General features: G+C 39.8%; 2 long non-coding RNA genes across 7 annotated transcripts in view; both read right to left on the bottom strand.

The window, feature by feature from the left end:
* Positions 1-25,320, bottom strand: part of LOC133213161 (uncharacterized) — a 403,544-nt gene that overhangs the window by 223,268 nt on the left and 154,956 nt on the right. The gene's annotated exons all lie outside the window — the stretch shown is intronic.
* LOC133213160 (uncharacterized) overlaps positions 1-25,320 on the bottom strand; it is a 138,215-nt gene that overhangs the window by 56,561 nt on the left and 56,334 nt on the right. For 3 of the 6 annotated variants that reach the window (XR_009725707.1, XR_009725710.1, XR_009725706.1), the window contains exon 4: positions 19,441-19,513. This is a non-coding gene — a long non-coding RNA (uncharacterized LOC133213160). Of the gene's footprint in view, positions 1-5,429; positions 6,197-11,027; positions 11,103-17,719; positions 17,818-19,440; positions 19,514-25,320 lie in introns of those variants that run through there. The other 3 variants (XR_009725708.1, XR_009725709.1, XR_009725711.1) reach the window with 3 other exon arrangements.

The following is a 25,320-nucleotide window of genomic DNA, read 5'->3' as shown; positions in this document are numbered from 1 at the left end:
TTAGAAGTAATTTTGAAGGGAACTCCCAAATTTGAATTATTTATCACAAATTGTGAGTTGCATCAATGATCCTTATGGGTGCCTTCTGACTTGACTAGTTTATATGACTAGTGAAGTCATGAGGAAAACAGACTATCAAAGATAAGAAGAGAAAGTTCTGTGAGTTTTCCGATGCCTATTGTTGCGAGGAAACCTTGGTATCCGCATATTCAGCTTTTCTGTCCCATTTTATCCACAATTCTCAGACAGCGCTACTCTATACCAGTCCCTAAAGGAGAAACATGCCAAAACCAGCACTGCAAAGCATGCAAATGCCTCAATAAAAATACTATAAGGATGACAAAGCTATATTGGATTAATTTTAGTCTAATTCGAAAAGCAGAGAGGTGCGAGAAGGAAAGAGAAACAGCTTTATCTGCAGTATTTCTATGATCCCCGTTAATGGAGCATCTTAATTCTTTACAATCTAACATATTTATGCTAACAGTGCACTTGCAAGGGAGGGAAATATTATCTTCTGTATTTTACAGATGAGAAACAGTGACTCAGTTTCTTAGAAAGTGTTTAGGAGTCAAACTCCTAAATAACATTTGTGTTTCTGCTTTCTCCCATAATGTGTTAAGCAATAGCCAAATACATATAGTTTCTCTTGTAATTCAACCACAGACAGCTAAAACCTGCCTTTCAGGATTGCTAAGTCTTTGCTATTTTCCATTCAGTGTTTACAATAACCTCATGAAAGAGATCCTGTAAAACTACTGTTATTTTAATATCTGAGAACTAAGTCACTCAAGTATAGATGCACCAGTGTCACTAAAATTACTCTTAAGAGAAGATTGGTAATCTGCCAAAGTTATTCTATCTTCCTTCAGTATATGCCACTCCATTCAGACTTTGGCATGCTCAATGCACATAGTGCAGATGTGCTTGTGGAAATGGAATCTTTTGATTTTCAGTTCATTACACCTAGGCAAACTGTTTTCTGCTTTGGTCTTAGACTTTTGCTTTCCTCCAGTGTTTCTGATCACTGTCACACAGACTGCAGTGACAAAAGTCAGCAATTTGTAAGGGGACCAAAATCCTTTCAGATGTTGTGTACAAGTTTCAGAGCTGTTTTCAGATTTATTTCCTTTCTTGTTTCCTTGCAGATATCCCTTTAATGACACTGAGTAGATTTTGACATCAGACATAAGATCAATTTCCCTACAAACCGGCCACATTCACAGCGATGACTATTTTGTTGGATCCCCAGAGATCAAAATGAAATGCACCCAAAGTCTGCGCTGGTTTTCTACAACAAGCCCTAGACTGTTAAAGCAAAGTACCCTTGGAGCCAAACTTCCTTAAAGTTGACAGGACTCCAGATTTAAGTCATCTGGGCACCAGACTGGATCCAACTCCAGTAGCTGGAGATGAAGACAAATCTTTTTAATTTATCATTGGAGAGATTAAAAGGTGCTGATCAAAGTGTAAGCATTATCATCATTGTCTGGACTACTACAAGTATTTCAGTTAAGCTGCGCTCACAGGAACCTGGATATAACTCCTTTTTCTCCCCTCTTTCCAAATATGCCCACTCTAGGCAATACACAAAAAGCAGAACTTGTACCAGGCCATGGTGTCTTTTGGTTTATTTTGTGTTTCAGCATTTCTGTAATACTAATTCAGAGAGTGGAGGGTTGTGGTCTCTGTTTCAATGCACAGGGGCTTCCTTACTGCTCCAGTGCATTTTTTGGTTCGTGCTCTTGCTTGGCAGGTGGGAGGTGCTCTGCTTTCATGGCAGCGAGGAGAGAAAAACTCAAAGAGAAACTGCTATGGTATGGACTGTGACACATCCTACAGGAGGCCCTCACTGCCCTCCTGGCTGGGTGCAGTGGTGGCAGAGAGGAGGTCTGCAGAGAGGAAAGGGAGGGTTCCCCAAGCAGGAAGCAGCAAGGGCTACCAGAAATAGGATATCATATCTTTACCGACTGTAGATATCTTTCTTTAGTGATGTGTACCTATGTATGGCAAACACCATAAAGTATAGAGCAGAGATCAGAACAGCAAAATACCATCTGAGGTACAGATAGGTGTAGCTCATGTACAAGACCAGAAGCTTGAGGCTGCAGTCCCTGGTAGGACTCCTACAGGACCACACAGACAGGTGCAAGGAAGGCCAAGCTATTCAGGAGGCTTTCCTTATACCAGGCATAAAATGGAGAAGGAGATGTAGCCAAGATCTGGATATGAAGTTTTGATCTTTCCATGACCTTCTGTACTCTTAAAGCTATTCCCAGCTCTTCAAGCTATTGGGCATCAAGAAGAAAAGCAGGTGCAATGATATAAGAGCCAGAGCCACAAGTAGAATGAAGCTCAAAGAGGCAAGAGTTGGACCAGCATCTTCATGAGGAGTGTTTTTGAAAGGGGAAAATATTTAAGTTTCTCTCAGCTTGTTTGAAACATTTTACTAGTTTGAGAGATTCTTTAATTCCTGGGTTAAGTGATTTTAGCAAGATTTGCTCCAGCTTTCTTTTTCTTTATAATACAGGAGTGTAATGTGAAAACCTGAGCATAAATCTTCTATAGCTAAGACAGGGAACCTCCTGAAACTAGTCAGGTTGCAAAAGCAAATATGTATTATAGCACAATCACAGTATTTTAGGAAAATTTTGAAAGCTTCAATCAGAAGGAAAGGGTAAAAGCACCTTTATTTCAGTCATAATTCAAGCATCATCCATCTTCCTTTCCTTCCATAAAGGCAAACATTCTCAAATTACAAGTTTTCGAAGATTTTTTTCAAGTCTCCATTTCCCTCAGAGCTTAACTCTGTCTTTAGTCAAGACTTCCTCCTGGAGCTTTACAGCTTATTGTACAGTCCTTGAAATCAGCATTATTTCTAGCTGTTTGCTTTTCCAGCCTCAGTAATAGAAAGCAAGAACTATTTTCAAATTTATGATTGCATTGAAAATATCATTAATCTAATATTCTTTTTTTATACCAACTCAGCAAAATGTTCCTAGCAAATACTGTAACCGAAGTTCAGGTACTAGGACTCTATGGAATGAATGCTCTTCCAGTCCCTTTGCTGCAAGGATTTCTGGACAGGTCTTTTTAGAAAGGAAAAAAGAATTAACTCCTGAATCAGCTCCAGGTTGAAACTTTATGTCAGCTCTCTCAGAAATAGCAGCAAAAAACCTCAAGGTTCCAAATAAATGTATAAACGTGGATAAATCCTACACACATTTGTTTAAAGGTAAATGAAATGAAATTGGTATAAACCCCAGAGAAGGAAGCAAGAAATAGATACTCTGAGTGACTGGTAGAATTATTTGAGATATTATGAAACTCATCCTAAGTTAATAAATCAGAAGAGTTTCTACAGTAAGGAAGTTTAATCATGACAACTACAACAGAATAAAAATAAACTACAAGCAATGCTGAATGCAAAAAGTGAATGTCAGGAGTGTCTGAAGCTTTCCATGGTGAGGACAAGAGGTGGCCTCCCTGAGCAGGTTGCCCTCTATCTCAGAAGGACCAGTGTGAAGCACCCTCCTGCCTCCTGCCTGTTACCCCATCCTGTCTGGGCAGCAGCCACAGTTTTCAGAGGTAGACAAGCCCTCATTAACCCTTTTCAGGATGCTGCTGCACTTCTGAATGAACATATTATGAGTAGAGAAAATTGCATTTGTTTCCTGGACTCACTGTTAAATACTGTTAGCAGATTTGGTAATGTCTTGAGGATATTAAAACAGTAACCGATTGGAGACATGATAGACAGCAATCCCCTGCTGTGCCTCTCCTCTTCAGGAATCCTCAGCTGCTGGCAGTATTAACTCACTTGCTAATGTGAAAAAGACAATGTAAAGCCTTTTAAACAGTTTGTTTGAGCAAAACTGTGCAAAGCAGATAAGGTATTTGTGGAAATTACAGTTTGGGGTGAACTTAAGGGAAAATCTGTGTGCAGTCCCCACCAATAGCAGCTGTATATGGTGAGGCTAATAGACAAATTAGCAAACTGGGGAGACTGTTTCCTAGAAGAAGAGTAAAGTATAGCATCTTCTTCCTGTTCAGACATCAAGAGAAGCTGAAAAGAGTTCAGCTCTCTTGTCTAGATGTATCCATGCACTGCTACTTTCTGTGTTATAACAAGAATACATTACTCAAATACGAAGGAACACACCAACATAATTGACAGGAAATGAAGCGCAAGGAAGAATAAAACATACAAAACAGTGTATATTCTCTATCTTAAATGTTGCTTGTATCAGAACACAAGATTTCAGAAAAGAATCTGAGTAAGATGAGTGACAGGTCAGTTTGAGGAAAGTGTTTCCTGAATTTAAGGAGGGCCAGGGTACATACAGGGAGAGAGAAGCAAAAGAGGGAAGACGACAAGTACAATGTGGTGATAGCTGTTGTTGTGAAGCTGGGATGAGTGGGTTCATGGGTCAGATTTTCTGAGGAGACAGTGAAGAAAGAGCTGAGGATCAAGGAAAGACTGAAGTGGAGGGAACCAATAGCTAAGGTCACTTAAGAGAGCAGACGGCAGGGAGAGGATGCAGAGAATGACAAAAAAGTGATAGACATTAATGGATTGGAGGTCTCAAGAGGGCAGGGTGAGGCAAGGGGCAGAGGATAGATATGCTTTGTTGAAAGAAATAGAGAGGTGAGAGAGAAAGCAGTACTCAAACAAATCAGAGGAGGACCACTGTTTGGGGAAAACAGGAGCAAGGCCCATCCAGTGAGTGGGAGTGCTGTTCTGGGCTTGTAAGTCAAGTGAGGGGGCGAGGGAAAGGAAACAAGGGTCAAAGAGGTCAGGCAGGATATCAGTGAAGAAGGCAAAGTCAGCTCCAGATGAGATCATGAGGAAAAGCAGGTATCATTATAACTGGAGTGGCAGTGGGAGAGCAGCTACAAGTCAGGGAGGATGCCTCACTAGTACCTCCCAGTCATGGAAGAAGCTGGCCAGGGCTATTAGGCACATACTGCAGGAATACTGCAGGGCCTTTACAAAATCTGGCAGGTCTTTTAGATCCCAGCCTCTCTCCACCCACACCCCACTAAAATGAATAGCTCCATTCATTTGGGCCAGAGTATTGATTGCAGAGTCTTCTCTAACATGGAAATTCATTGAGGCCTCTTTGCCTTCACTAAGCCATTTCCTGAGTGTCGCTCCAAGATCAGAGCGTGCCTCCTCCTGACCCCAGGAAGAGGGAGAGCCCAACCCAGAGTGCTGGCAAGGCTGGTAAAAGTGTCACTAATCAGCAAATTAGCCCCCGACCACACAGGCCAGCACCACAAATTCCTCCTCTTTCTTGTCAGCACAGCCAATACATGAAGGAGCCACATCATTCCCCCTGCTCCGATAAGTTTGCAGTGGGTTTAGACAGACCAAGGATATTCAAACAGAGCCTGTATTTTTAGGGTACAGACAGTCATGTCTAAAACTCCTAGAGAAAACTGTAGCACTCTGACATAGTTTTTGATCTAACACTGTATGTCTTTGTGGAAGGAGCTGATACAACTGCTTTGAGATTATTATCACAGCACTGTAAGCAAAGCAGTAATGGTTTGACAGCTACCATACTAAGACCTCTGTCTGTTAGTTTTATTGCTTGTTCATTGCTCTACCAACTATTCCTTTTTCACAGCCTATTGTTTTTTGCTCTTATACTATAAATGCGTTTGGAGCATAAACTATGTTTTTGCTCTTATTCAGGGCACATCTAGTACAATACAGTCTGTCCAGCACAGAGGACAACAATAACATAACATAAATGAAAGACATTCTGCTGAGATACTAACTGCTCTTTAAAGCCTGCATGCAAAAAAATATACTTTGAATGTGTAATGTTTTTAACTTAAGCCACCACACAATTAAACGCACTAAAATAGACAGTTCGTACTACAGACAGCTGTTGCCAGCTGTGCCATTTGAACAGAATTTCTAACAAAATATCATGAAAACAAAAGAGACTTATTAGTATCATTCCAGAGAGCAAACAGAAAATCATTTTCCATTCTGTCACCCTTTTACCATTTTTTACTTGTTAGAGTAATTGTGTACAGTTTTCAGTGGCTCTAATAACCCCTAAATCTTACACAATCTATATCTTCCTCCAACAGGTTGATGTTTCACTGGATTTTATTTCCATGGAGTGTTTTGAGTCTGAATCTTTGGCAGCTCAATTCAGTAACAGCATCAGCTCCAGAACTGAAAGCAAAGGGTCAAGTGACCCTGGCAAAGCAATCAGCTTAATGAATTAATGCTTGTACAAAACTTCTGAAGAAATAAGGTACTATAGAAGTGCCAACAATATTATATATACATTTTTTTTCCTCCTAGGCCTTTCACTTGCAGGGAAGTACAGATGATACATGACTGGGATTGAACTTTTGAACAAAATAGGTGTGACCCCTCTGGAAGGAGCAGGTAGTAGTTTGTCCTTCAAAACCCAGCAAACAAGTTCACATACAGAACTGACTCTCAGCATTCTTTGCACTTTGAGTCTCTCTTTACTATCTCTCTATACATTTACTTTTACTCTACATAAAATTTCTATATCTTTTTAGCATACATAAGACTACTTTTCATCAATTTAAAGCAAAATAAAGTACCAATTGACAGACACAAGAATACAGAACAGCCCAGGTGCCTAAGCATGAATGCAGACTGATTTAATAAAAACTCATGCTGGTTTGTTGTGGGTTTTGTTTTTTTTTTGGGGGGGGGGGGAGGGTAAGCATGTTGGTCAGACTGCATTCAACTAATCTCAAAGAAGTTTTAAGTCTTAATGAAGCTCACAAGAGGTCTCTTGGTAGTTTTCACTCTATGCATCACCAATTTTACACAGAAAAAAAGGAAGAAAAAGGCACTGCAGGAAGGCAAATAGGAAGAGCTCAAGGATCTTCCATTCAAGCAGTCAGTATGAAGGATCCTGTAGACAACAGTCATATTTGTACTGGGTGTTAATTCCATCCAGGCTTTAATGTGTCTAGAGAGGCTAACAAGAAAAAGAATCAGAATCCAACTCATCTTAAACTGAGCTACAGCAAGAACACAAATGCACAAGTCCCATTATTTGGGGGGAATTGCACATAGTTGACTTGATTAGCGCCAAGAATAAAAGAGCAACCCACAATAACACACTCCATGTTACAGATGCTGCAGAAAACCACTGGCAGAGTACACGTGCATTCTCTGACCAAGGCTGGCATGTTTTTAAAAGACAAACTTCCCCTAGTATCAAATGTACTGAATGAGGGCTACAACAAAGCTTTTGGTACGTATCACCCAGCCTTGTTACACTTCATTACTCATTTTCCATCCAGGAGTGAGGTATACATGACTTTGCAAGAGCCACATGCCCTATTCCTCACATCACGGAGACAAGACTTGAAACCTGCTCTGCTTTTCTCTTGTTCAGATCAGCAGTTACTAGATTCACACTCTATGTGGATAACTCCTGAAACTCTGATTTCGATCAGTCAACGTACAGTTTTTTGTGCTCCTCATATTTCTATCTAGCTCACATTTCTGATAATTATTACCAAGCAGAAGCATATTTTGCAATTGAAGGCAGGATTAACATTTACCTGTATTTGAATATGAGAATTTAATAGATAATGATATATGCTAAAGAATCTGCATCAGAGGAGTCTTTTCCCAATAGTGGAGGACCTTTCAGTAAGACTTTACTGGAATAACAGTAAGATTGGACAATAGGACCCCTAGCTGCTACTGTATTGTCCAGACTAGCACTATATGACAATACAGACCAAATGTTCAGAAGACCTGGCTGGCCAGATCATTAGCTCATACCATTCACAGTCCTTCTTTCTGAGTTATGTTATGAAATTAAAATTAAGTAGAAAGAAGATGAGAGACAAGGTAAGCAGGGCTGGTTGTAGCCAATCATTAAAGTGAAATAAACCTCATATTTTGAAACTTTCACATCAATAGAATCCCTAAAGGAACACAGTATTTATTCTTATATAAGAGCTAAACATCATTTTCAAAAACTGACCAGAGAACTTTGCAGCTGACAAGAATAACAACAGCAAGAGTTAAATAACATTATTACAATAATAGGCCTTTGAAGGGAGTTCAGCTCTTCCAAGTTCTAGGGCATAAGCTAACTTCTAAATTGTGGGGTTAGGAAAAAAATCTCTGCTGTCTAGTTATCCTATAAATGTCTCTGTAAAGGTGCTTGCCAAAGCTTTCCGGAGGCAGTCCAGTACAGCTGAGTGCAACTGGCTGTTAAAATCACAGGTGGTTCCCAAAGTAGCTGTTAAAACCCCTATTAGTCAGAACAGTGCCCCTCTAGTTGTGCCCATTCTCCTCCTCCTCCTTTCCTCTTTCTTCGATCAGGCTCAGATCCAGAAGAGCTTGGCCCCTCCTTCACCCTACACTCATCCTAATTCTAGGACTAGCTGATGGTGTGGCTGAAACACTCTCAGAATTTGAAACATTTCATATTGCAGTCAATGTCAGAGAGAGGATACAGGAACAAGGGGTGGCTGAGCACCACCACTCCTGTGCTGCTCATGCTAGAGAAGGCTGAAGACAGGCAAGTAATTTACAGCTAGTGTGTGGGCTACCAGAGTGGGGCATACCAAAGGCATATCATTAGCTCCTCCCATCCTCCAATCCAAAGCATCACACTTCAGGTAAGGGCACAAACTAAATAATTAAAAAATATATATAAAATAAAATAAAATCCACTAAAAACGACAACTGAAAAGCAGCAACTGAAAAAAACCTTAAAAAAAAAGAAAAACATCATAAATCTCTTTATCACATAAAAGCTGGGAATAGTGAGAAAGTTAAACAGAATGCCAGCTTCCTGCCACTTCGAAGACAAAGCTTGTCACACCTTTACTTTGGACATCCATAAATAGATTCAAACTGCATATATTTCAGGGGCCAGTGAGCAGGAACATGGAAATCTCTTTTTAAGCTCTAATGACTATATTCAACAGCAAGACTGCCATGTTGGCAGCAGGCAAGTAGTAGACTTGGGGGGGCCAGTTCTGGCCACCCACTCAATGCCAGGGTCTGCTGTAAGCAACAACATATACTGAAAGCACCATCTCTTTTTATATCTGCATGGATATTGAGGCAATCTGTTAACTTCATTGTCTCTTAAATTCGTTAGCAGAGTAGCTAAGGCCTTATTTCACAATTGCCATGGAAATACCCTACTACGTAAGTATGAGAGACATTGGCGTCTGAGTTTGGGGATATGGAGGGCTAGTGGAAAATATTTAACACAGTCTTCTCCAATGTCTGTGTCTTGAACAAAACCAAGTGCAGCCTTTACTGAAGACCTAAGACCAGAAAAAGCACACTTATCAAAAGATGCTCCCCAACCCTCGTGGTTTCATATTCATGGTTCTTCTTCAGTTTGTATTCTCTGTGTCCAAGGAGAACCAGAAATGGGAAGAAAATTGAGCACTGACATTTTCCAAGTGATCCCCAAAAGACACCATGAGAATGGAACATTTCATTAAACCATCATCGCAACTCCTAGTTAGAGTATTACACTCCTGCCTGCCACCTCCAGTGGCACACAGACACATCCAGCTGGCTTGGCACACAAATGATCTGCATCACGGTGCATTGGCAGGCTGGTCTTACACAGCCCAAGCTCTAAATAAGCCAGAACAGCTGCTGCCAAAAGGAAAGAGTCTAGTACTTGAGACACAGGTTCAGTTCCGTCTCTCTAACAAGTTACTTCATTATTCTATCCTGACATTCTCCATCTGAGAAATAATCCTCTTCTACTACATGGAAGTGCTGTAAATACAAATAAGAGACTGGTAGGCACTCAGAAACTAGAAGAGTAGGAGGCTTGTAAATCTCTAAGACATAGTTGGAGGAGAAGAAGCAAATCTATGACTCTGTGAAGCACTCTCGGGTCCTGCAGCTTAGGCTTAACTGCAGCAATTGCCCTTTGTGTATCTTCCAGAACACAGTTTTCTGAATTTGCTGAAGATGTCAGGGAAGAATTTGGGTTTAATTCAAAGAACATGCCTGCTTAAACCTTGCTTCTGGGTGGAGTAATCAGAGGGGGGGTTCAGTTATTTTATTTCTCCCATAACATAAATTATGTGAGACTAATGTGTCAGTCTAAGAAGTTTCTCCTTCTGGAGATGGGACTTCAGCCAACTATGTCATAATTTTTCTTGCCTGAAGTGTCTTGTATTCATCATATAGGAATCAAAATCCTAAGCAGTTCAGGTGGTGAGTAGATTTCCCTGTGATGATAAAGTATATTTTATTTTAGACTTTTAGGCCAGCTTCCTGCCATTCCATAACAAAAACATGATTAATGATACATAAAATCCATATTTTAGAATAGAAATAAATTGGGCCATTGCAGCATTTCTATCTGGGGAAATTTTATTCTGTCATTGCTTGACAACATAATTTTACAGAATAAAACAACGCTTTGTACTTAGGGAATTTCACTTCTATATTAAAATATTTTTACTGCAAAATGATACAGGAAAGGATTGACTTTAAGAAAAGATCAATAGATTAGATAAGCTCTTTCTAAAAGGATATGGTAAAGACAGTTTTTACAAATGGAATTGTAGTAGTCATAATCTTATTTTAAATAAAATATAAATGGATGAATAGAGCTTATTTTTACACAAGACTGTGAAGAGTAGATTTATTTTGGTGAATAAGAAAATACAGAGTTTTAGCAATTACAATGGAGTCACAGAAATTTGCAGTAAAGGAAATCGTTAAAACATCGTATTAGCCAAATACATTTGGCAAGTGTGCATATACGTAAAAAAAGTCACTTAAGACTCAATATAGTTTTTTACCCAGACAACTCAAAGATGGGCCAACATCATTCTGCAGGGGAGAAAGTGAGACAGAAACCAGTGAAGTGACCTTTCAAGGGATTTTCTTCAAAGGATGGAAAATAGTTGTCCTCACTTACAGTCTGGTCCTATACATTAGATTTATCATACAGCTTACACTACACAGTATTCAGTGTGTGGAATGTTTTGGGCTGTGGACCATTGACATTGCAATATAGAGATTCTTACCCTGGTTTCCAACTCATACTGCCTTTTCTGGGATTTGAAGCTGCTTCATTTTGCTGGAGGAAGACAACACAGAGAAAAGAAGTGACTAATAAATGGTGATAAAAGGACAACACATGAGCTTGCTTTTACCAACCTTTGGAAAGCCCTTCCAACTCTATTTCATGTGAATTGGTGGGATCACAGCAAGACTGACAGTGCCCGTTAGACTCAAAGCAAATGCTCTGTGGACAGACTAATGCAGATGAACAATGCATGAACACTGTGAGTTTCCCCAAGGTATGTGGTGTGAGGACATCTTGCTTTTGTTTCTCAAGTTTCTCTCTGATTGCTTCTCGTCTTCCCTTTTGCCATCCCACTCTATTATTTCCTTCCTTTTCTCACCAAAAGATGCCCAGAGGCTAACCCCAAAGGCAGCAGCCACAGTGTGCTTGGTTAACTGGCAGCGATGGAAACTCATGGCCATTACCAGACCCAGCTGCAAGTCAGTAGATTGTTCCTTCAAGCTGTAGCCCAGAAACTCAGGCACCCAGGGTAGGTGGGTGCAGTATCCTCATGTGAGAGGAAGAAGTTTGGGTACGACTAACTAGTAACATCACTCCTGGAGCTGACTATGAATAGAGAACTTAAAACACATCTCTTAAATCACAAGGCAGTCTGGTCTAAGTACTGCAATAGTTCTTCCAGATGTAGTCAGAAGCCAAACTGCACATTCATGCTAAGACCAACATGGATTTCAAACATTTAATTTTGAACCCAATTGTGAACATACTGCCTCTTGGCATTCACTATTAAGTAGGTCATCCTCATCCACAGGTGATTTTGACGTACCATCCTGAACTACAACAGAAATTTTCAGTGCAGCAGAGATAAGGATGTAAAGATAAAAATGCCACAGGAAGATTCAAGAAACTTGACCATCACATTTACATTCTTTCAATCCTCGGGTAAAATATACTTTTGGGGGCTTAGCTTTTTTAGATGCCAATATTGCAAAGCATTTCCACACATATATGCATTAGAGGAAAGCAACTCCATTAACATAAAACAAAAAATCCTTGTCAGTTCAGGTTGAGAGTGTGCTTAAATCTTTTACTGCATCAAGAACTTAAGAGGATATTGTTAAAGACACCCACACAGTCCTGACACATCTTGACTCTGCTCATACACTGCTATACTGGGGTCTGGCAACTGGGCAGCACTTCAACAGTGAGGAGTAAATTTTGTAAACCTTATTGCTGCCTTTTAACTCTCATGCTATATTCTAGTAAAACAATTACATCAGGTCAAGAGTTTTCTAATACAGGCAATGCAGGCTATTCCATTATGAAGGTAGTAGTATAAGCCTTGTGGTGAACTGGGCAAAATATTAGGAGTAAAACATGGCCTCAGGTGTCATTATACATTTCAGACACAGCACTAACAAAAGAAACTACTGATTTTATTTCCTATCCAAATTCAACCTTATGGTGGGAAACAGGATGAAATTCTGTTGCCTGAGTTATGTTTTAATCAGTTTTGGGTAAATTTGGCAATGTCATGCAGACCGAAACCAAGCTGAACACTAGGAAGCTTTGCTGCCAGCACAGGCTTCTCACAAACTCCAAATGGTCTGGTATCAAAAGTGTAAATCACAGTTTTAATTGTAAATGAGAGAAACCCAAAATGTAACAGAACGGTCTTTTTGAATGAGTGTACATGGGTAATAGCTTTGTAAAATGGAAAGGCAGCATACTAAGACTTCCATTTAAAAATACATGACTAGTTTCACTGACTCCAGTGGGTCAATCAGGTTGTGGAGTGGAACGGATATCTGCCAAGCTCCTTGTTCCTGGTATTTCTGGGTTGCCAAAAAAACCCAAGGAAAAGCAGCTGGAAGACAGCAAAAGTTACTGAGTAATATTTTTGCAGGGATTTCCACCTGGCAGTAGAACAGGGTAACCTGAACTTATGCAGAGGGTTCCAGTTTGGAAACAGCTCCAAAACCACAAAGTGATTATCTGGCTGAAAAGAAAACAAAAACAAAACCAAAAATACAAACAAAAGAAAACCAACCAAACAAAAAACAAACAAACACCAACCCCCCCCCAAACTAGATGAAACCTGATGGCTTAGCTTCACTTACAAAATTCTTTTCCAGGTATCAAAATGATTATGTGAGCAGTTGGTGTTGGAAGACTTGTACACTTCACACTAACAGACCATCTTCTATCATCTTCTGACTGTATCAAACAACGCAGCTCTAGCCAATGGGCAAAAGGACAATTAAACATTTTGCTTGCACTGTACCTAAACTCAAGTAGCAACTTGGCCTTGAATCTTAGCATAGGCTGATGATTAGCTTCATGATTAGCACCTGCCATGTTCTGTACCACTCTTTTTCTATTTTCTGAGTACTACAGGAGGGAGACAGGAAGTCAGGAGAAGGGATGTTTACAAAGAAAACAGGGAAAAAAGTTATAACCTAGGATGTGTATGGAGCACAGCATCTTTAAGAAATTATACTCCTTATGTGCCAGGCTTAATGAGCACATGAGAAGGCATAACGGCATTTTGTGTTTCTCTGTTTCCTCTTACTTTTGGATTGTACGATAAAGCTCCCTGTCAGGCCAAAGCTATTGCACCCATCACAACATGTCAGCAACTGTGACTCAGAACACATTACATGCAGGAAGAGAAAGATGCAAAGATAAGATATTAGGAGTGAAATCAATACAGGATTCTCTTTTACATATCCCAGCAGTCTCATTAACTTCAAAGTAGCTGATATGAATGTAATTAAAGAGCAGAACAAACAGCAAAGGGGGAAAAGAAACCACAGGGCCCTGTTTCAAGATCCTCACTAAAACGGCACATCACAGGGCTGTACCATAAATCACAGGATACACTCTGTCAAACCTAAAAGAAATTTTTAAAAACAAATAATAGTGACATTTTAAACAATGTAAATTTTATAAACACAGGCATCTGCAGTTTAAACACAAATAAGCAGAGCCACCAGGGAATAACTTTAAACAACAGTGAACAAGTTCTTGGTGCTCTAACATGCTAAACCCAAATCATAGGTGGCTGGTAGAACTAAACCTGCGTGCTACTCACACAAGATAATCTTGCAAAGAAAAAGAACCAAGTGTACCATGACAGAGCTGGATACTGGAGACTGCAAGCCATCTTTGGCAGTAAATGGCAGCAAGTGCAAAGAAGATGTTAGGCCGGTTGTAGGTGCTTTCCACTTGCAATGGATAATGGGCTTGGCTAGGCAGCATGAGGGAGCCTGCAGTGCTCCCAGCTGCAACATCCCAGGCTACCGAGGACAGCTTAGTCCCCAGGCACCTCACGTGGTGGCAGTGACACCTTGGTAACAACCGAAGCATGGCTACAGATAAAGGTGCAGAAAATTTTGGGGGCAGGGAGAAACATCTTCTGGCATTTTTCATGAGCCATAAATTCCTAAGTCCTCCCCCACCTATTCACCCCACAAATATGGATCAAGGGATCAATGGATCAATGGGTAATTGTATAGAATGTCTTTAATAGAGAACCAACCCCTATTTCTTGCATACATTGCTCAGTGCTCCTACCAAGTGTTAAATTAAAATTTACGGTAGTGCTAATTGAAGTCACATTTGTGTGTGTGCTGCGTGCTGTTAGGCAGGAGGAGACTTCTTTTGCTGGAGATTAAAACTTCTGTAATGTCTTCTTGGGCTTATAGCAGTTTAATGCAAAAGCAAAACATAATTATAGGAGGCTGTTAATGGATTAAATGGCCAGTGTTGCTGTCTAGCTGTGTTCCAGTTTTTCCTCTGTTGGCTTTGTGCTGTCTGTTGTCATCCCCTAATTATCTGTTCCTTTTTCAGTTGGCAGCTTTAACAGGTTGAGGGTATTATTCAAACCCAAATTAATTTGTGTTTTTCAGGAATTGCTTAAAGAGTAGGAGTTTTATTTGGAGCTTGATATGGCAATAAAATCTTTATCAGATGCAAAAGAGAAATATTTTTTGGCTGACTTTCACTGCCATGAAACTATTCACATTGATCAGCAAGAGCAGGGAATCTCTGCTGTTGCAAAACAAAACAAGAATTTCTGAAAGTGCTTGGCAGCTGATTTGTTTCTGCATGGCCTATCATCACTAGCTACCATCTCCTGTAGTTTCTGAGGGTAGAAAGCTATGGCACTTCCCAAAAAACTGAATAGGGCATCTGCTCAGGTCTTAACTGACATTTGAACCATTGATAGTGATAAACTGAAGAATATAAGGAAAGAAATCTGGCATTAAAACCTTAAAATCTCAGGATCTTCATTCATGCAGCCAGTGAATTAAATAAGAATACTGTGTAGCATTTATATAGTGAGAAATTCTTCCAACCTGCAAGTCCCTTTAGAGTACTGGAACATAAAGTGGATTGCAGCCATTCTTCTAAATCTGTGCACTGCGTTGTCACCATCCACAAAAATAGACAATGAAAAATAATTAGTCATAGAACTCTATTGCAAGCATTCTAAGGAGAAAATAATCAGTGAATGTGTTTCCTAATAGATACTGAGGAAACAAAGTCCTTCCGGAATCTAATGTTTCAGATGCATTAGCTGCCAGCATGCTCCATGCTTACAGGGAAGCAGGTTGTACTGAAGAGTTCATTGCAACAATCAAGTACTGCCTTTTAAAGATGAAAACATCCCCTGTATTCTCTCTTGCAAACCATCTCTTGGTGAAAACAAGGAAAGGGATGGAGATGAAGACAAAACACAGAAAGAGTTAATTTGAAACTAATCAAACCCCATTTTCTTCCCCTGCATCAGAAATCTATTTCATTTCAGTGCCGAATTCATTTTCAAAGACATGCCGATCCTTTTGAGGGGAATTCCGCATCTTACACAGCTGTGCGTTCTGCCCCGCAGTGTACGCCTTGCTCGCCCACCTGCTTACTGCAAAACACCCTGAACTTCCCAGCCCTGAGGCTGTGCCAGTAGAGCTGTGCTTTAGACTGGTCGCTGATCTCCAGCAAAGACAACGCCTAGCTTGTTATATTTTAAAGTGAAAGTGGTGAAGTTCAAACCTGTGTAAGAATGAGCTAGCAGAACAATTGTTACCTTGCAGAGTGTTATATTGTATTATGCATGGCCATCTGTTAATAATGCATGGTTTCGTACAGCAGTTAAAAAGCAGTTTCATTAAACAGTTTCATTTTAAGAATCATTTGTTAGGAATGCAGCTTCTGAAAAAAGCTAAATTCTCATTCTATATTCAAAGTCTAACCCACATGCTGAGAAGAAAGGAACAGTCATATTTTAAACACATATTACAATTCATGCTTTGAAACATCATATATGTCTAGCCTTAAGTGCCTCCCATTTGATAGTTACTTTATTTTTGCCTGCTTTTGTTTTCTTCATTCATGTTGACTCAACACTACATATTAAAATTTTAATCTCATTTCTTGTTGTGCATTCAGGTGCCAACACTGAGTTGAACTCTACCTGCTTAAAAGCTCATTTACCAGGGCAAAATTATGTCCCTTTGTTCTCATCAGGGCAAACGTAGTTTTATTATCATGTAAGATTAAAAGACCTGACCTTTAGCATGGAAAAATATTGTGGTAACTCCTACAGCTCCTAACTTTAATACTCAGGAGTATCATCCCTGCATAGCTGGCAGAGCACTAAAACGTATACTGCATCTGGCAGAGATGCATATTTTCAGCTTCCATCTGAAGCATGCATTGGCTGCTGAATTGACTATATTGTTGATAGAACAATGCGTCAAGTCCAGATCTAGTGAATCCTAACTGGTGGGCAGGTATATCAGTGGGAAAGCATACATTCACCATTTTAACAGAAACACTGACCTGAAGTCAGAGGCACACTATCCCCTGTCCCTTGCTGGTGGAATTAAGCCATCCCCTCCTTCGTGACGAGGACTTATGCACAGCCAGCTCCAAGAGCACAAACATTTCTCACTGAGGAGCAAAACACACTCAGGAAGCTGCCAAAATGGGGGGAGCAAGAATGACCATATAATGCAATCACCCACATACACACACAAAAGATGGCAAGTGGAGGGAAATACCATTTTTACCTCAGCCTGAGAAAGGCTGAGCAGCCTTTTTTCCTTTTTTTTTTTTTTTTTTTTTTTTAACAGAAATCACAGTCATTTCCAGATTCAGGCAGTTTCTACACTGAGAGCAAACAGCATGGTCAACCTGCTTGTTATATTGTGATATTTGAAGTCTTCTTTCACCTCCTCTTAGTTACAAGACATTCTCTTGTTCACTCTAGAACAACTGCAGCTACCTTCTAACCCTTGTGGTCACAGAATTGACCTTGAGAACAGCTCCAAGGGTGACAGTAAGGTTCCCACTGCGGTTGCTCACCCCACAGCCCTCTGGACCTGAGAGTATCCCAAGGCATATCCGCTTTACGATGCTGGAAAATGATACAGTCCAAGAAAATGGAAGACAAAAGCAGACTGTTAATAGCAGCAGTTCACCAGGCAAAAAAATATTGGTAGCTGTCAGCTGCACCAGCAGGCGATGCCCACATCCTGTATCAGTCATAACACCAATGAGTTTTTGGTATTCCATGCTAGGGATCACAGAATCTAAAGTCAGCCCAGCCTTTCCCCTGCAAATATGTGGAGAAGTACAGCTATTTTTTCTCTGTGACAATCGGTATTACTTAAAAGAACTTTAGAAGACATTCCTTAACAAAATCAACCTTTTTACCTCTTCCTCCCCCAGTTGGACAAAAGAGCAACAGGAGAATAAGGCAGGGCTAAAAGACGAAAGACTGTTTGAATTTCAGACCCAGACTGAATTCTCAAAGCCAACATACCAGAAAAAGCATTTGATTGCTTATAAATTCTGAGAATAAAAAAGATTAAAGTACAGAAAACATAGTTCTTCCTTATGTTCACAGCCCTTTTCCAACGCATTTTTATAGTCATCTAAAAGACAATGTATAATTTCTGTTCCTATATGCAGACTGCTGAAGTAATTGTCATGACTGAGCATTAGAAAAAGCTATGGTTTAAAATACACATTTAAATTTAAAAGTGATAGCTATTATAGAGAGAGATGTTTGAGAAGTTTATTCATAAAGTGAGATTTTAACCTTCTATCAGATTATTGTACATTCTCTATTTGTCATCTCTATCATGCAAACAATGCTAACTACACTCAAAAAAAAAATCCCATTTCTTCTAAATGTTGCTTCGCACCATATTATGAATGTGGCCTTACTAAATATATCCCATAAATACAGCTACTTCAGAATACAAAGAATTACTTTCAGATTAATGTAGGGTAGGATTTTTTAGTCCATTTTTTCTCTTTTCTAAATGTCACACTCTCATAATGGCCTACCAACAAAAGACATCAGCAATAATCTTTCCTTCTGGCTGAAGATTCAGTGGGAAATACTGGCCACAAAGAGGCACACACAGGACACACCAGACACAAACTTTGTGGTAGGATTTTCACTGAAACCCTGTCATAGTTCAATCCTTCATGGTGGTGAAGCCACAAACTACAGATACCAAACAATATGAATTCATTAAATAGCTACAGGAATTTTTTAACGCAGTAGAAAGCTTTGGGAAATTGATACAACAAAATCCCTTCATTTAATGTAATTTTGATCAAACTGAAGTAGCTCAGCCAAACAAGCCCTGTTGTAAAATTGAAATGGGTCCCCTTTCTCATGCGCTAGTTTTGCTACCAAGGGAATGGTGCCAATTTATTATTATTTTTTAAAGAAACTGCCGTCCATAGATGTATTCTTAATTAAGAATACATGTTCTAATGTTTAATTAGTCTCTCTGTTAAATACTAACTTTTTCCCATAGTTAAAATGTGATTTGCTTCACGTTCCAGCAATTAGATCCTTTACCAAACATTTCCAGAATTTGTATTACATTAGGTCCTGGAAGACTGACCAAGATAACTCATACTATTTCCTTTAGGAAAACTAGAGATAATGTGTTTCAAAGCTCCTACACACCCTACAGGACTTTTTCTCTTCGGGCAATCACATCTTTCCCCTGAGTTGTCTGCAGCTTATCATTAGTTTCTTTGAGTTGCTGATGGAAAGTGACACTTGTTCCTTACCACAGAGAATTCCCAGTTCTGTTTGCTATCACGGTCTCTGTATTTTAAGTTTTCTTGCTCATATCTCCAACAAGGGTTAACATTTTAAAAGGATGTCTTTAAGTCAAACAGATGGTGTTACACTGGGTATTTGTTTTCTGCTGCTTACTTATAAAATTTTCACCACGTTCCAAGCTCACTGCTTCTCAGGCACAGTCTCCCATTCTGTCACCATCGCCTTAATATTTTTCCCCTCATGTTCAATCCTATATTGTTAGCATAAACTTTTAAATAATTAAATTTCCCTTACCTTATCGATTCATGCAGAAAGGTCTATATCACAGGCCTCTTCATAATCCTTAGTTCTTCCAGTCCTATGTCACCTGCAAAGGTCATCTGTGAGAATCTACTGTGCTCCTTTGGGTCACCACTAAACACCTTAACTAGCGTAGATCAGAAAGGAAATGCACAGAATAACTACTCTGGTTACTATAGGCCTCAAAATGCAAAGTTGCAGAACTTCATTAGGCAGATAGCTACAAAAGAAGTACAGAGAGGGTGCTTCAAGTAATCCTTTTTAAATAGCACACAGATATAATGCCATACCCCTTAGCATTTGAATGAAAAGCTTCTCCTAGGAAAAACAGCTTTGGAAGAAATCCATAAATTCGTCTCTGGTGTTTGGGTGTGATAGATTTTCTCAGCATGTTCAACCTGATATAAATAAGTGGGCAAAAGGCTTCACAAGATGAAGTTTAAATGTCTCCAAAAGTACAAGTAACGCTATGGTGTCAAGGCAACACACACACACACAAAAATAAAAACATCACAGAACATGTCATGGAAATATAAGTACACACACTTCATGAATATTTATCATTGCATGTTGGTAGAATAATAGCACAGATGTAAGAAATATAAAGTGAAGGTCTGCAAGACACACAATGAACTGAAGTTCTAATTTATTTGCCTTTGTTAATAACTCGTACTTTTCTTTCAGGGTCTTCTTTTCACAGAAGACATTTTACATGCACACTACATTAATTAGACATGTAAAAGACATTTCAGCCTGCCAGCTCAACTGCTCTGGGCAGTATTCCACCAGATTTCCAGACAATTAGCAGCTGGAACATCTGGAAATCTCAGACAAATGGCCACCAACCATGCAAAAATCGACTCCATATCACACAAGCCTCTGATGCATCCCAGGAGTTCAGAAGCACAGACATCACAGGAGGCTCTCAAGCCTCCTGGAGCGCATGCAGGGCACACTAGAGAAGCTGCACAGGCATAGACCATGTAAGTGTGTGTGCACATGCTCTCATAGGGATGTCAGATTTGCTGTTCTGGGGCTTGAGGAGGCTGGAAGTTATGGTAAGTGTTTCTTTGTTGAGCTTTACATTAGTCTGTTATCTTCCTATCCTCTAGGAGCTCCAGCAGCACTCGCCACAGAAGGAGAAAGAGCTAAACTTTAGTTGTGGTGTCAAAGATCCAGTCTAAGAGACTCAAAACCAAAACCTGAATCCATTTCTTTTATTTCTTCCATTGGTCTAAAGGTCTTGCATACACGAAGACACGAGGAAGCAAATAAATACAGTACGTATCCAGCTGCCTTAACCATTGAAAAGGTAAGTGAATGATGACACAAAATCCTGGTATTTTCTCAAGTGTTTTCAGCATTCTGGCTGAGGTTTTCAAACCCTGATGTTCAGAGTTGGACCCCTAAAATTCCTATGCGCACTGCCATGAAATAAGTGCTGAGCACCCAAATATTGTATGAGGATGCCTTTCCCAGTCTGCTATATAAATAATGAGTCTCCATAACACAGAGTTTACAGAGCTGGCTACTGGCTCTCACACTCTAGCACTGCCTGCCCCTGTGCCTTTGTCTCCAGCTTGTTCCTGATACTGTATTATGGCACAAGAACAATGCACAAGTCCTCAGCAGCTTGCTGTCTCAAAATGAACAGCATTCCTACAACTGATTAATCGGCCAAAAAAAGCCAAAAGTCACATCTGACTAAAAGAGCTTTCCACTTCAAGGCTTGTTCCACAATTCAGTTCAGCTGACAAATGCAAAGACAAGAATTTCTCAACTGTGCAGTTTCCAGTAAGGGATGACCTGCCCCTATTGTTAGGAGAGCTGGGGAAAGAGAAGCAATCCTCTGAAAAGGATATGACTTGGGGGGCATTACTGGGATGTAACACTATGAAAAAGCTACCACTTGCCTACAAGAAGAGAGTCAGGATCAGTTCCCCATATTCTCAAAGTCACTGAGCAGGGGCTGAGCATTACACAAAATGCTGGTGACATAGAGGAAAGGTAGAACCCTTCTGCCCTTGGAACATTTCCTTGTACCCCACCTGAAACGGTAGCCAATGAAAAAGAAAGAATGGAGAGTCTGTGGTGCTAAAGATGTGGCACATTTACACCACAGGCTGAAAAGCAGTTGAGCAGTGTCCAAGAGGACACAAAGGCTGCATGAGATGCTATAAATATAAAGAGAAAAACATATAGGCATGTGCTGAGTTCTGCCCATATTCAACCCCAAATATTTACCACCCTGTTTATCCAATTACCATCCCATTTAGCTGAGCAGTGCTTAACTGAAATTCTTCAAGGTTAGGGCCCCAGGAAGAGTTGCTTTCCTGGTCAATTCTTTGATTGCCTTTACCTCCATCTCTCCAAATACTCTGGATGCCCCCAAACCATTTGGGATAAGCAAACTTGTGCTGAATTTTCTGTCTGTCTAGTTCATTTAGTACTTAAGCAGGGGAAAAAAAACCCCAAACTTTGCTTGTTCAGCTGGCTTAATATTGAAGGTAGGCAGAGATGTCCTCCTTCCATGAATATGCTAAAATTAATCCAATTTGCATGGAAACATAAGCAGCAAATACTTATTTATGACTGGGAGGGAACTGACCCAAGTACGTAAGCTAAAGGTAGATATTTAAAAAAAAAAAACAAATCAGCATAAACATTGATCACTGTAACTTTCCTACAATTAGCTACCAGGTATAATTAATTTGTGCTTCCAGTCATATTAAATTGCTAACAAGCATAACATGTTTGAAATAAAGAAATAATTCAAATAAAATGCAATTAGGGAGATCCAGTTATTTCAGTCTGGGCAAAGTGACCCTAACTCTAATAGCCCGATAGTTAATGAAGCTGGCTTTAAAAGAATTCCTTTTTCTCCCTATGAATATTATCTTTATTTTTTCCTAAACTTCATACCAAAGTTTCAAAATTTAATTAAATATGCTACACAGTCTGGAGGAGTAAAAAGCAAGAGATATGTCAGCAATGGAAATGGCAGACTTCTTGTAAGCAGGCTGCCAACTAAGGGAGTCATATGCTGGGTTATTGTTGAACTGAAGCAGAAGGAGATAAAAAACACATAGGCATGTATTTTTATCCACTTTCAGTTAAGCATTGTGAAAGGTTGTGTTCTTTTAGCTGAAACCTTTCCTACTCCAACTAAGGATAAGATTGCAAGGGAGAGGTAAAATCGCCAGAATAATTTTTTTACTAGAAGACAGATCTCTAGTTTAGTGCAGAGGATCTTTACTTCTAAGAGAGATCACTGTTTTGAAAAAGACTCCTGGCTGTGGGCTTAAGATTGTGTTTGATCAGAAACAGCTCAGAAGGATCAGTCAAAGTCAGCATCTCACTCTTAATGCTTTTCTGCTCAAGACTCCTAAGAAGAGGATTGCCATGAACAGGGAGTACAAGAACATTGCTGTGAAGCAACTCTGCGCATTTGTGCATAGATGAACCATAAGCATTTTAGCAGTGACTGAAGACATGGACAGACGCGTACATCATTAACTAGACCTTCTTTAGTTTGTTACTGTTCCTCTGCTGAAAATTTATAGCCTCTCCATCAGAGCAGACCACATGAACATTCCTCACCCACATCTCAAGCAAAGCTGCTTTTTCGGTGGACAATAAAGTTGGTTTGAAGCAAGGTCAAAAACTTGTCACCAAAGTAGATGAGAAGTATTCATCTGACCTGATACAGCCTCATTTCCAAGGATCACCACATCAGGTTTAGGCAACCTATAGATACAATTCTTGGTGCATGAGTAGGAAACAAAGATAAAATAATGAGAGCTTAAGAAAAAAAGAGACAAAGGAAATAATCACACTAGCTTTATTGCTCGTCTGGTGCCATGTTACCAAAATATTTAAGCACCTAGTAATTTATTCATCCATCATCTTATGGAGAAAATACAGACAAGTATTCATCCTGTCTCTACAGAGGAAAAAGGAGAACACGAATTTAGCATGGCTGCACTCCTGAATCAACAACTGACTAAGATATTGGTAATTTGATTCTGAGAAAAAAAGTGGCCTAGTAAAGAAAAAAGATTAAGAAAAAAAGAAAAGAACTGGAAGAGGTGCAGCTAAAGGACACGGCAACTCTTATTACTTCCATTCTATTTTAGCAGAGGAGAACATTACATATTGATGGTAAATAAGCCAGACTCATGCAACAGAGAGAGGATGCCTTCTGCAGTTTCAGAGAACAGGTTCAGAACCAGCCAAGGCAGAGCAGACTGTATAAATACACATGGAAGGCAGGAAAAAACAGACTCTGCTCAAGCACTTCTGCTCCCCACTTATCCGCTGGTGCTGAATTGAGCAGTTGAACTCCATCTTTCAAACCTGCCCAAGTGTTTTGGAGTGTATGCTGAGGAAACAAACACAAAAAGAAACTCTTTCAGCCTGTACAAGCAACGGCATAAGTAGCCAAGGCATTGGATATTCAGAAGATTTTCTCAAGCTGTGACAGGACTTTCTCCATTGGCTGCTGACCAGGGACTTACTCTAATACTTACATGACCTTCACTCTTTCCATTAGTCTACATCAGCCCCATTTCCGTCTGCTTCACCACTATACGTTTGCTCATCTGCTTACCAGTTCTTTTCATGCACAGAACCTCTTCCTAGCTAAATCCACCTACAAAAAATACTTTTATTAAATTACACTAATTCATAGAGACCTAAGCAAAATTATTTGTCAAGAAATAATTGGTTAAAGAGCAGGCATTCATTTGCTCCATAAGATTGCAACGGCTTATACTCTATCCTATTGCCCACACTCAGTCTAGCTTTTTCTGTTTGGGCTGCCAATACTGTGGACTGTACCTCCTAAACATGAGTTCAGCACTCAAGAACAGTTTAGGAAAAAGAAACAATAATAATATTAAGAATTGCCAAGTTCCTAGCAAAGAACACTATAATGTCCTTATGTATACCATCTGTAAATCCATTATTTGCTCACACTTTATGTGCCCTGTGCTGTGCTATCCCCTCATCGCGAAAAGAATAGGTTCAACAGCCCAGACAAGGGTAAGAAGGATGAACCAAACTGAGAGATCAGGGTGGCTTCTGCCTTGGGGTCAGTGGGAAAGAAACCTCATCTTCAGAGCCTCTGTAACTTTTTCGTGAGTTCTGCTTGCCTTTTACACAGCACAATATGCAATAACTAGCACCATGTCCAGCATCACAAGTCTACTGTGTCGTGCACAGAAACCCTGTGGGCATTTCCCCATCTATCCCCAAAGTCATCGAGATTGACACGATGCACTCAAGCTGAGTACACAAGCAGCATGTAGGAGAAAGTCAGAAGATCCTGACACCCCACCTCAACTGCACAGCAGTGAGACTCAGCCTTCCTTTTCCCCAACAAGATTGAACAAGTATACCATCTATGTTGAAAGACAAGTTCAATAAATGTGTTACAGACTTCTTGGGTATTTGTTTGGTTGTGCAGTTTCCCTCAGCAGGCACTATGCTGCATCTCCAGCTGCCACAGAAATAGGCATGTAAACATTCAGGTAAAAGGGGCTCCACGGGAGAACGTTACAAGGTCCTTTAGAAAGTAAAGATCACTTTTTTCCCCATTTTCCAATAAATAACAGTCTCATCTTCACATTAACTTTGTAATAAATAGTCAGTGCTATTCTTCTTTCGTACAGTACTGCTTTCTTAAACCTTCATTATATTTTATATAAAATATATTTTCAAAATATCTTTTCTATATAGAATCATAGAATAGTTAGGGTTGGAAAGGACCTTAAGATCATCAAGTTCCAACACCCCTGCCATGGGCAGGGACACCTAACTCTAAACCATATCACCCAAGGCCTCGTCCAACCTGGTCTTGAACACTGCCAGGGA

This window comes from Neopsephotus bourkii, unplaced genomic scaffold (genome assembly GCF_033783945.1).
Source record: "Neopsephotus bourkii isolate Nb327-2 ecotype Australia unplaced genomic scaffold, CSIRO-AGI_Nbou_v1 NB_787, whole genome shotgun sequence".
Taxonomy (NCBI): Eukaryota; Metazoa; Chordata; class Aves; order Psittaciformes; family Psittacidae; genus Neopsephotus; species Neopsephotus bourkii.
Note: the sequence above shows the minus strand (reverse complement) of the source record. Positions and strands in the feature narration are given on the sequence as shown.